General features: G+C 38.0%; 1 protein-coding gene across 3 annotated transcripts in view; it reads left to right on the top strand.

The window, feature by feature from the left end:
• MID1 (midline 1) overlaps window positions 1-12,589 on the top strand; it is a 200,952-nt gene that overhangs the window by 92,074 nt on the left and 96,289 nt on the right. The window lies entirely within an intron of this gene.

The raw sequence follows: 12,589 nt of genomic DNA on the forward strand, positions 1-12,589 counted from the left end.
AAAAAAAAAAAAAAAAGCAGTGAAAATCTAAACTATGGCTTATAGCTTATTCAAATCTATTATTTATCTACTGCAGCAGCCAACACTGCTGCATAGAGCTAAAGAAGAAAAAAATGAAGACAAAATAAGCATGAGAATCCTGACTACTATGAACTGATAAATAAAAGTTTTTAAAAAGCAATAAAACAAACCGCCAGCTTGTTATTCGGCTTTCAAATAGGTATGTTTCCTCCTCCTCCTGCTCCTTCTCCTCCTCCTTCATTCAGAAGCAATCATCATACCACCACAAGCAAACAAACCATTTTGAAGATGTTTACCAGGAATGTTTCCCTCCCTTTTAATTTTGTGACCTGAGTATTGGTACAATTTTTTCTTTCATCCTTTTCACAGGCAAAGGGGTTACTGGATGTGCTAAAGGAAAATATGACTGTAGAGTGGGAAAAAGAGTGAAGAACAATGTTTTATCTTCTTATGTCAATTATGCAGGACAAAAGACACAGGCTCCCAAAAATACCTTCAGAGTTTGTCATCCTGGATCATAATAGCCTACAATATGTTGAAAGTCTCGCTCATCAGGGCTCAAGATCCCACACTTAAAGAAAGAAAGGCTGAAATTTCCCATAATGTTCTTTACTTTGGGTTTTATAAAACACTTATATCCAGATATTTTTTCTTGTTGAAATTCTGAAGTAAGTCAAGGTGTACACGTGTAATTTAAAACTTAGCTTTGAGGCCGGGCGTGGTGGCTCATGCCTGTAATCTCAGCACTTTGGAAGGCCGAGGTGGACGAATCACCTGAGGTCAGGAGTTCGAGACCAGCCTGGTCAACATGGCGAAACCTCGTCTCTACTGAAAATCAAAAATTAGCCGACGTGGTGTCATGTGCCTGTAGTCACAGGTACTGGGAAGGCTGAGACAGGAGAATCACTTGAACCTGGTAGGTGGAGGTTGCAGTGAGCTGAGATCACACCACTGCACTCCAGCCTGGGCGAGACAGCGAGACTCCGTCTCAAAAAAAAAAACAAAAAAAAAAACAAACAAACAAAAAAAAAACCCTTAGCTTTGAAAGGAAACAGCCTATGTTTCCACAAATTAGAATTCATAATTATGTTGCATTTTTACTATATAGGACAGCAACATTTTTCACCTGATCTGAGCTCATCTATTAGCCTTTCCTTACAAATTTGAATCAAAACTTTCTCCAGGCTGTAAATATCCCTATAATTGGTAGAGAGCTAGATAAGAATTATCCCATAATAAGAGTTTGGGAGAACCCTGTGGTATTAAAAGGATGCTGACATGGAATACTGTATATATTTCTACTCTTAAATTAGATGCAGTCCTAATACTGTTTGTGAAACTAAATTAGGTCAATGACTCAGAGCTGGTTTTATTTAGAGTGTTATACATTAAAATGTAGCAATATTTCCTTTCTTCTGAAAAGCCTTCTGGTAAAGATTTCAATTCATTGTAGAAAAACATTTCCCAAATTAAGGTATTTTAATTGAGTCCTGGTAAGAAATTCCAAGCATGCTTCCCCCTGCTCAAAAGAGGCCTTCCACATTGTGCATTTAATGTTTACTAAGATTTCAAATCCCTTTGGTTCTAACCAGTATCACTTATATAACAAATCTCACTTTTTTTTCTCCCTTAAGTGTAACCTGGGAAATCCCAACTTTCCCTTTGATGCACTAAGTCTTTGACATCTCAATCTGTAAAACCAGTGCAACAATCATAACAGGCATTTTCCAGAGATGTTACAAGGGATGAAAAAAAAATGAATGAAATGAGTTGACTTTTTAAAGAATGATGCCATAAGAAGCAAGACATAAATTTGCACCAGAAGTCAAATGCTGTGTGGGGAGAAAAGGCTTTGGAATCAAATGGAACTGGCTTGGAGGCCCAGCGCGAGCATCACTAGCCATGTAACCCTGGGAAACAGCCTGAGTGTTTTGTTTGTTTTGTTTGTTTGTTTGTTTGTGTTTTTGAAACGGAATCTCACTCTGTTGCCCAGGCTGGAGTGCAGTGTCACGATCTCAGCTCACTGCAACCTCCGCCTCCTGGGTTCAAGTGATTCTCCTGCCTCAGCCTCCCTAGTAGCTATGATTACAGGTGCACGCCAACACACCTGGCTAATTTTTTTTTTTTTAAACAGAGTCTCACTCTGTCACCCAGGCTGGAGTGCAATGGCATAATCTCAGCTCACTGCAGCCTTCGCCTCCTGGGTTCCGGTGATTCTCCTGCTTCAGCCTCCTGAGTGGCTGGGATTACAGATGTGCACCACCATGCCCAGCTAATTTTTCTATTTTTAGTAGAGACTGGGTTTCACCGTGTTGGCCAGGCTGGTCTCAAACTCCTGAGCTCAGGTAATCCACCTGCCTCAGCCTCCCAAAGTGCTTGGATTACAGGTGTGAACCACCACACCCAGCTCTGAGTGCATTTCTCCATCACTAGAAATCAGGGTAATCATACATTCCTTATCATATTATTAAGAGGACTAGAGATAGAATATGCAGAATACTCGGCATGTAGTATATGTTCAATAAATGGTAGCTGCTATTGTTACTACTACTACTACAGCTGCTACTACTAAATCGCTGCTATTATCATTGTTACTATCATGACTCCTACTATTATTTCTACTGCCAAACGAGGATTGTAGAAAAAGAAGTCACTTTATCCAGTTCTAAACAAATGAGTTCTTACCTCACTGTAGCCCACCTTTCTAGCAGGGATAGGAGAATGACCAAGTGTTTTGAAATCAGATAAACCCAAGAGTAACTTAAGGAGAATGATAGGACCATCGTGGATAGGAGAGCCTGAGTACATTCCCAGTGCTGTACTTGTGCGGCTGTGAAAATTATTTTTCCGAAATTGAATATTGTCAAAGGTGTTGAGATTTATCTCATGGTCAATATTTGATCTTTCAAAGCTGACATTTACCTAACACACTTCAAATTGGTTCAATCTATGTAGTCTTTGTTACGTGGATATTATTGTGAGCACTTATATGCCAGGGAATGTGTCATGAGGAAGAATCATTATGTGTTTGGTATATAGTCATTGAATTAAGACTTCTATATAATGAACTGGAATGGAATTGCATTAGAAATTCTTTTTTCATCCAAAATAAAAGTAAACTCAAATATAATTATGATGATGCCTTCTAATGTGACCTGATTGCCATATCTTTGTAATGTTCTGTTACTCCTGCCAACCTAATATCAGTGTGTACTCCAATTCAGCAAATATTTATTGATCCTAGTCAGGGGTGGGAAGACACTAAGATTAGCACAAAGATACCTTTGTCATTAGTAAGTTACTATCCAGTAAATCTGGGTAGTATATTAAATTTATGGTCTTTTTTTACATTTTACTTTTCATTCTAAACATGTAAAATAATAATTTTAAAAAAGTAAGTATTTAGAACAGTAAAGGTTCAAGTCAACCCCTTTTTTTCCCTCACCTTTTTGTTTAGACACTATTTCTGATGTTGATTACCACATTAATTGGGTCTTAAGTTCCCCTTCCAGTCCTCATTATGACTTCCACATTTCTTACAACTGGCAGACCTTGCTAAGTCATAAACCATAACTTTTTTTTTAAAGGTTTGGAGCATTTAGTCCAGCAGCACAAATTACCCTATGGAGACACTGTATACACTAATAGCAATGAGCAAATGTTTCTTTTATTTTTATAATTGTTTTAGAAAACCATATGATTGCCAAAGACAGCCTACACATTGTCAAGTTGGATTCATCCCAGCCTTAAAAAGTCTGCGAAACACATTAATACTTGTGATGTATAGAGCTGAGGGATGTTTTGGTTTGTTTTAACATGCCTCTTATGTGTACATTGGTAATGTTTAATTTAGGTTAAAATTCTATGAATGATTTAATTGATATTATCCAGGTCAAATTGTTAACCATTTTAAGTGGCCGTTGATTTTGCCAAATTCCATTCTATGCCATTAGAATGCTGTCCACACTAAGTTCCATTAATGTGGGTAAAACTCCCATGATTTATTTGACTCTTAAGTGTGGTAAAATAGCTGTCTAGAAATAAATGAACCAGAGTCCTGGAAAATCCAGTGGAGATACCTGGCAATGGGGGTCTCCAAAGACTTCAGCATAAAGTGCTTATCCCTTGAAGCCCCCACCCTCCCACTCTTCCTCTATTTGTCTCTTAATTGTACATTGTTGTTCAGAAAATTCACACTTGGGATTTTTATGTTTTGTGATTTGAACTTATTTTTGCAATTTCCTTTTACATTTCTAGAGAGCTGCTTGAAATGGATACTAAACTACAATTCCAGCCTTATGTGTTAGGAAATACTTTTTCTCTACTACAAATGGCAAAGAATTTGAAACTACTTTAGTAGAGTTTTCATTTAAAAAACCCCTATTGTACTTCAGTACTGGAGGAAAGAATATGCTTGTCAATCAACAACCTTGTGTTTTTCAGTCTTGATATATGTAATTGATATATGATATATCAATTATATGTAGTATCAAAAGAGATGATGTGCACATAGCCTGCCTCAGAGTATATTGAATAATATTTTCTTCAGATATTCATTTTAAAGTTAGTGATTTCAGATATGGAGAAGTTGTAGTCACCAGCTGTGAGTTACTGGGGGGTGGTGGGAGGGCAGGGGGACCTATTGCTGGCACCTGAACTGGTGATTTCTGTTTGCCTGTAATCCAAAAATAAGTGTCTGCTAATTTCACCTGCTAACATGTGACAGCATCTTTCCAGGCAAAGAGTAGAGGTAGCCCTGAGAGTGAGGCCTTTCTTTTCAGCTCATGTACGGGAGAGAATTGTGGTTTTTAGCAGAGAAGGAGACAGCTTAGGCCTATTGCGTTTGGTACCTTCTGTAGAATGTCAGTATGCCAAGTAATTGGACTCTTCCAGACAGATCTCAAGAGAACCTGAGTGCCCATTCAAGAGAACTTGAAAAACTTTCAACTCCCAGGCAGCACCCGCATAGCTCTGAAATTTGAGAGCACTCTGCACTCTCTAAATTCATTCTCAGGATTTGGAACTAAAATGCCGAATTGTTTTCTCAAACTTTGTAGGAACCCTTATCCATCTACTCACCCGTCTACCTGCCCATTTCTTTAGCAAGTATTTGATGAGACTACTATGCAGCGAATACTGTGTTCGATGCTTTGAATCCAATGGGGAGGAAGAGCAACCTGGGTCTTGTCCTAAGGATGCTTTCCTTCTAAGGGAATTCACGAATCTTTAACTACAGTTAGTCATTGTCTAACTGTAAGAAGAGGCAGGGAGAATCTCAGTATGTGTTACTAGAGAACATTGGCACTAGTTGATTTAATTTTCACCAAATTGACTATTTGGGTGAGATCCTCATTATGCACGGTGCACATCCAACTTAGATGGAACCATCTGAATTGGAATAATAGACCTTTGTGATCTGTGACTCCACGGATGAGATATTGGGTCTCAGACAATCAAAGACAGACTGACTCTCTCACTTTGAAGCAATGCATCAGGCTTTATAATTAAACTAGTTTAGTCGCGAACTTCTTACTATGAACCTCAGGACATTCTGCAGGTAACAACTAGAATTATTTGTGTGGAATACTAACAGCCCAGGAAACAGATTAAAGTCACAGGCAGAATTCTTTAGCCTTATTAAGTACTTGGTGTTAGGAGGAATATGGACATTTCCCAGATCTTGAAACATTGTAAAGGCCCTGGGATATACTATCTAAAGGCCTGTAGGCAGTATCCAGAAGTCTTCCATGATCCCTTTTTTTTGTTTTGTTTTTCCATATTGAGATGGAGTCTCACTGTGTCACCCAGTGTGGAATGTGGTAGCAAAAACTTGGCTCACTGCAACCTCCGCCTCCCAGGTTCAAGCAATTCTCATGCCTCAGCCTCCTGAGTAGCTGGGATCACAGGCATGTGCAACCACAGCCAGTTAACTTTTATATTTTTAGAAGAGATGGGGTTTCACCATGTTGGCCAGGCTGGGTTCGAACTCCTGACCTCAAGCGATCTGCCCGCCTCCACCTCCCAAAGTGCTAGGATTACAGGCGTGAAATACCGCACCCAGCCCAGGTGTCTTCCACAAAAATTAGCCAGGCATGGTGGCACCTACCGGTGGTCCCAGTTAGGAGGCTGAGGTGGGAGGATCACTTGAGCCAGGGAGGTGGAGGCTGCAGTGAACTGTAATCACACCACTGTACTCCAGCCTGGGTGACAGAGTGAGACTCTGTCTCAAAGAACAGAAAGAGAAAAGAGAAAAGAGAAAGAAAGGGAAAGGAAGGGAAGGGAAGGGAAGGGAGTTAGATTTTTTGGCTATTGAGGAAACTATAGCTGTAAATAGTGTTAATTCTCAGAAAACCAGTTAAATGGTAAAATTCAGGAGATCATTATAATCAACTTGAATCATGAAGAGATAGTTACAAATGTGGCTCAGTTTCTTTTTTTGTTTGTTTGGTTTTGTTCTTGTTGTTTTGAATTCAGAAGCAACTTTATTTTAAGAATCTCAGTTTATAGTGAAGTCTCAATTTCTTTAGTCATCATTATGTAAAATAGAATAACATTGCAAAGAAAAATCAAATAAGATTGAAAATCCTAGGGCTAGCACATGATTGAAGCAATATTGAAGGTCACAGGTAGTATAAATTCTCTGATTATTAACAGAGGTGAGCTTTGTTATAGGGAAATGGATCATTATTAAGTCATCTGTCTGATCTAGAGCCAGCAGCACGATCTAATGATTTCATTCTTGGATTATTTTTAATATGTAGAATTAGAGATGTTTGGGAAGTGTTTGCTATTATCTTGATAGTACAGTTTCCTCCTAAATTACTTTTGTTAAGTAAAATAATGTTGCATTGGAAGAAAGTGTGTATTTCTTAGTAATGCTTCACAATTCCTCATCCTACAATTCAATAAATCATCTTATACCTGTCAGCACATGTAGTCTAAGATTTATTGCATGATCCATTGTGAAGCAGATAGTGCCTTGGCCAGAGAGCAATTTCTGAAACTAATTTAATCAAAGTGTTTGTATAATACAGTGAACTATGGCTTGATGTCTTAAATATGCATTGATGTCTTCAGAACCATATGATTTAATTCTATCCAATTTTGAAATGGAATTAAGATTTGGCTTCATATGACTTCTTTTATAGTCAGGAAATCTTTGATTGCATTAATATTATTTATGTACTGTTACTGAGCAAACATTCATTAGTGCCTCTATTTGCACAGCCAACCCACTAGATGCTGAGATGTTATAGGGGAACAACAACAACAAAATACTAGTTCAGTAGAAAGATGTAACTGAGAGCTTGGAAGGAGCAGTAGATATGGCACTTATTGGCCAAAAAGGAATCCAGTTTTGCTGAATTTGAATGTTCATTTTGCAGAGTGGTGGTAATTATAGCTGCCTTCTACTAGGAGAGTTTTAAACCTATAGTTTTGATGACTTTGCACGCCAACTCAGGAGTTTGAACTTGATCCTTTAAGAGTTGAAAAATGTTGGAGTTTTGAGAGTGACATAAGCTTACTGGGAAGATTACATTGATGGCCATGTGTGGACCCAACTGGACAGAAATTAGAGGGATGAAAACCAGTGATTCGTGGAAGATTGTTAAGAGTGGAAACCTTGGGAAGAAAAGGGAAAACTGAAGTCAAGGAGTCTTTTAAAAAAAACAACTTCCCAAGATCTTTAGAGAGTGATTAGATAGAAGACAGGAAGAGCATAGTGATATCTTTTGTAAAGATGAAGGCCAGGCATGGTGGCTCATGCCTGTGATCCTAGCACTTTGGGAGGCCAAGGTGGGTGGATTGCTTAAGCCCAGGAGTTCAAGACCAGCCTGGGCAACATGGCGAAACCCCGTCTCTACCAAAAATGCAAAAATTAGACTGGCATGGTGGCACATGCCTATAGTCCCAACTACTTGGGGGGCTGAGGCAGGAGGATTGTTTGAACCTGGGAGGTCAAGACTGCAGTGAGCTGAGATCGCACCACAGTACTACAGCCTGGGTGACAAAGTGAGACCCTGTCTCAATAAAAATAAATAAATAAATAATGGGAAGGTGGGGATAAATTTCAAAGGAACAGATGATGCAGTTAAGAAAGTTGAGTTTAAAATAACAGGGGACTAGCAAAACTGAAAGTTGGTATCGAACTGGTAGTGAGAGACCAAAGATTAAGTCAGAGTTGAGATCTGAGATCAAAATCTGAATCGTATCAGGACAGAGGATGGAGTTAAAGCTGTGAAAAAGAATGCCATTGCTGATGGAATATGTACGTATGAAGCCACTGTTTTATTATAATTGTTTGGATAGAACATGTTCTGGTGGAAAACTCACTTGCAGTCAAAATTGCGCAGTGCTGAAGTCTGCCTTTAATTATAGTGAATGCTTTCAATTTGAAAATTTGTTCATTACCTGTATCAGTGACACTTTATTCAAATAAAAACAGCACACTGGAGAAAGATAACAGTTGTGGGAGGCCAAAAGTCTTCTCTATGATTTACTATCACCATTTAATTATTGAGCTGTCTCTGATGTCATCTGACACTGCCTCCCCAGAGTGTCCTATCACAGTGATGGACCAAGGTCACAGATATTTGGAAATCAAATGATAAAAGTCACACTAAAAAGTCCTGAGAGCAAAGTTTAACGTGTTTGCTTTCAGCTTTGTATATTTCGTGTCAACTGAATTTTGAATTTTGAAGAGGTACACTGACTCCAACCAGTGGTTGGGGGGGCATTATTTTTTCATCGTAAACAGATGAGTCTGGGTCCTCTGCTGGCTGGTTGCCCTCTCCCCCTTTCAACACCACTTAATTTTTTTTTTTAAGAACAACATTTATAAGTAATCAAGAATACATTGGTAGCAACTTCAGCATGACTGTGTTTTTGTGTGTGAGAGAGGAGCACATTGTGAACATCTGAGTTCTGTCTTCATTTTATTAGAAAAGCAATTTAGAACTGCCAGTCAGATGGGTTAAAAAGCATGGCTGATCAAGGTGCAGCATCCATGCCTGAACCTTCTGTGTGGCATGACATTGGCTCATAACCCCCTTATACCTTCTCTAGCTCTCTCTTCAATTCTGCTTCCTGTTCCCCAGTAGAGACTGAAGGAACTCAGGAAAGGCCCAAGAATGGGACCTGATTACAAAGCCTGAGCAAGTAATAAGATCACAAAGTGTCCACAAGAAAGGGAAGGTGGGGAGAGAAGCAGAGCAATTGCTTACTTCCTACTTAGCTTCTCCTCTCTTTCTCTTTTCCCAGGGGAAGGTGCCCAACAATTTGTATTTTTAACCAGCTCCCCAGGTGACTGCTGTGGCTGGGCCAAGCTACATTTTGAGAACTCCTGGTCTACTTTCTAGATTCTACAGAAAAGACGAGACTTTGCAATTTGTAATTGTTATAACTGGCAAGTCTCCTTCTACTTCTCTGAGTATTGGACAGTTTTCTCTCACTGGGTTAAAAGCAAATGGCTTGGTTTTAAAATTTTTTGAAAGTAACATTTATTATTTGACTTCTGCTTTAGCAACACATTGTATATGTAAACTCAAATATAGTTCAGGGAACTGAGAGCTAGTTCACTTCCAAAATACAGTGACCCATAAATTGTCTTTAGTCATGTATAAACAAATGAATGCTAGTGGGAAAATGCCTTAGTAAATATTTTTGTAAAACACAGCAAATTAAATCACTTTCTAGAAGTGATTTAATTTGATTTAATTTCTTTTTTTTTTTTTTTTTTTTTCCCAGGCAGGTGGCCATCAATCAAAGTAGCAGAATACTAGGTGTGGTTTTCTTTGTTTTTGTTTTGTTTTATTTTATTTGAGGCAGTGTCTCCCTCTGTTGCCCAGGCTGGAGTGCAGTGGCACGATCATGGCTCATTGCAGCCTTGACCTCCTGGACTCTGGCAATCCTCCTGCCTCAGCCCCCGGAGTTGCTGGGACTACAGGTGCATGCCACCACGGCCAGCTAATTTAAAATTTTTGTGTGTGTGTGACAGGGTCTCCCTATGTTGCCCAGGCTGGTCTCAAACTCCTGGACTCAAGTGATCCTCCAGCCTTGGCCTCCGAAAGTGCTGGGACAGGTGTGTGTCACTGTGCCCAGCCTCAGAATACTTTATCACTTTGGTTTCCAAATATTGGGAATATTTTGCAATTTACCTTTTGGACTAAACAAGGCTTCAGAGCAATGCTCTTGCCTGAGTTGACCTTTGAAAGTGAGTAGAGGAGTAAATCTATTCTTTTGTCATCAGAATTTGTTTTAATGTTTTCCTATATATTTAATTTCATGTGTAAAATATTGTTGAATTATGAACATCTGTAGTGCACTTCTGTTGTGTTTCTGGTGAAAGTAACTACTGTTAAGAGCAACAGACCAAATTTGTGTACAAATGCTTTGGCAAATTAGAAATTGAGGTGACCATTCAGTAGTTCTTTTTAGGCATTGGGAATACTTGAATTCAAGAAAGCACTCCCTTATATTTTCAAGTATAAAAAGTCCTCTAAATTCCTTAACAGCAACAATCAGTGTTTCCCTGCTAAGCACTGTTTTAATAAAGTTCCTGAGATTTTCTATGATAAAATCACATAATTTATACTTCTACATACATCTATATATAATTTTATTCCTGTACTTGTTATATACATATAAGCTGCATTACAAATATATTTTATTCTGAATAAATCCTAAAGTATAAAAGTAGTAAATTGAATAAATTATTAATTTGCCTTCACTGTATCACAGAACGTGTTTCTCCATTTTGAGCAATGGTTCTCGAACTTGGATGCACATTGGAATCTCCTGGGTAGCTTTCACAAATCCTACTCCCTGGACCTCACTCAGGCGAAGTTATTTATACTCTCTGGTTAGGAAGGGAGGATAGATCCAGGTGATTGCCATGTGTAGGCCAGAATGGGAACTACTCCCCTAGTAGACGCTCCTCATCTTCTTTCCTTCCATGATTTCCACATTTCTTTCAACTCAATCAAAATCATCTTGAATAGACAAAGGCAGTGTCAGTCCTACTGAAGGTTGAGGAAATGACTGAGTAAAGATGAAGAAGTCAGGGACAAAGGATTCAATGAATTTTAAGAATTTGAGATTCAAACTTCCTAAAACTTAGGCAAGGATCTGTTTTTGAAGGTTACTCAGAGCTGAAAAACAATGGCATACTTTCGTATTCTTCTTTAATTCTGTAGGATGTCCCAAATGGGGAATTCTCTTACATAATATTGATTTTTGTAAATTCCTAACAGATCGTACCCATTTTGGATGGAATGGAATTTTAATCTATTTTTTGAGCCAAAGAGTGTGACCTCCCTTGGCCTTAAATTTTTTTTGTACCACACTTGTGGGGATATGAGTATTGTGAACACTACGAACCTTTCCTGTGAACACTGCAAATTCAAGAACAAATCTGATCATGTATTGAATTTTAATAATCATTTTCAGCAGCTGGTCCAGAAAAGAGCATTTTCCTCTAAAACCTAAAAAATTCGGAAGATAAATTCCTATAGAAACAAAGCAAATCATACTTATCTATTCAAAATTATTAGATCAAGGACTTTCAACTATTTTAGCTTCAAATATGTTTAATATATTCAGTTTAACTGACATGAAGTACCTGCAGAATGTGTGGTGGTGGCTTAGAAAAAGATTTGGTTCCCACAGTATCTGAAAAACAAAAATGTATTTTCCTCCATCCAAGGCTAAGCATCCACTATGAGACTAATTTGACATTCAGGTCTGGTAAAAATGGTTGATGGTATCAGTTAAAACCCTGTTGAAGTAGGAAGACCAGAACATGTTCATTAATGAGTATCTGGCAATGTTATCATCTACTTAAGGTGGAAGAAAGGGGATAAGATCAAAATTGTTCAATCCCTGAGTAATGGAGGAAGTAAAGCTTGAAGGGACGTATACAGACAGCATGTATGACATCCATCAATATCAGGGGATTTTATAGACATTAATTATCCAGTGCTCTACCCCCTCCCTGCCTGCTTTTTAAGGTGTATTTTATGATTGAGGGGTAAAAAAAAGACCAGGAAAATAGAATTGAGGGAGATAGCAATCAATGAGTAATTCCATATCCAATTGACACTTAAAACTCAGTGCTTTATATATTTATTTGCAGAGTGGAAGGAACTAACTAATCCTCGTGCTGTGCCTTCCTTACTCACTTTTGACCATGTTTTTGCTATAGCAACCTTGATCCAATTGAAGATTGTCATTTCTTACTCTTCCTCAGTTTGAAGCTTCTGCTTTCCTGGACCAAAGACACAAATAAAACAGGAATTTATTCAATCATTGCATTTTATCCATAATTTAAGTCATCTTATCTATAATTTTTTTTCTGAGTTAAAATTTATTTTGTTAGTTAACAAAAAGAGTCTTTAGAATTTTGAGTACCTGAAGGATTGGAATTTGAGGCATCCTCCTACACTCCGATAGTAGGTGTTGAAAATCTTAAGTGAATTGAATTATATTGAAATTTTTTTTTTTTTTTTTTTTTTTTTTTTTTTTTTTTTGAGAGAAAGTTTTTTTTTTTTTTTTTTTTTTTCCTGGAGAG

This window comes from Rhinopithecus bieti, unplaced genomic scaffold, assembly GCF_001698545.2.
Source record: "Rhinopithecus bieti isolate Rb0 unplaced genomic scaffold, ASM169854v2 scaffold_9, whole genome shotgun sequence".
NCBI lineage: Eukaryota > Metazoa > Chordata > Mammalia > Primates > Cercopithecidae > Rhinopithecus > Rhinopithecus bieti.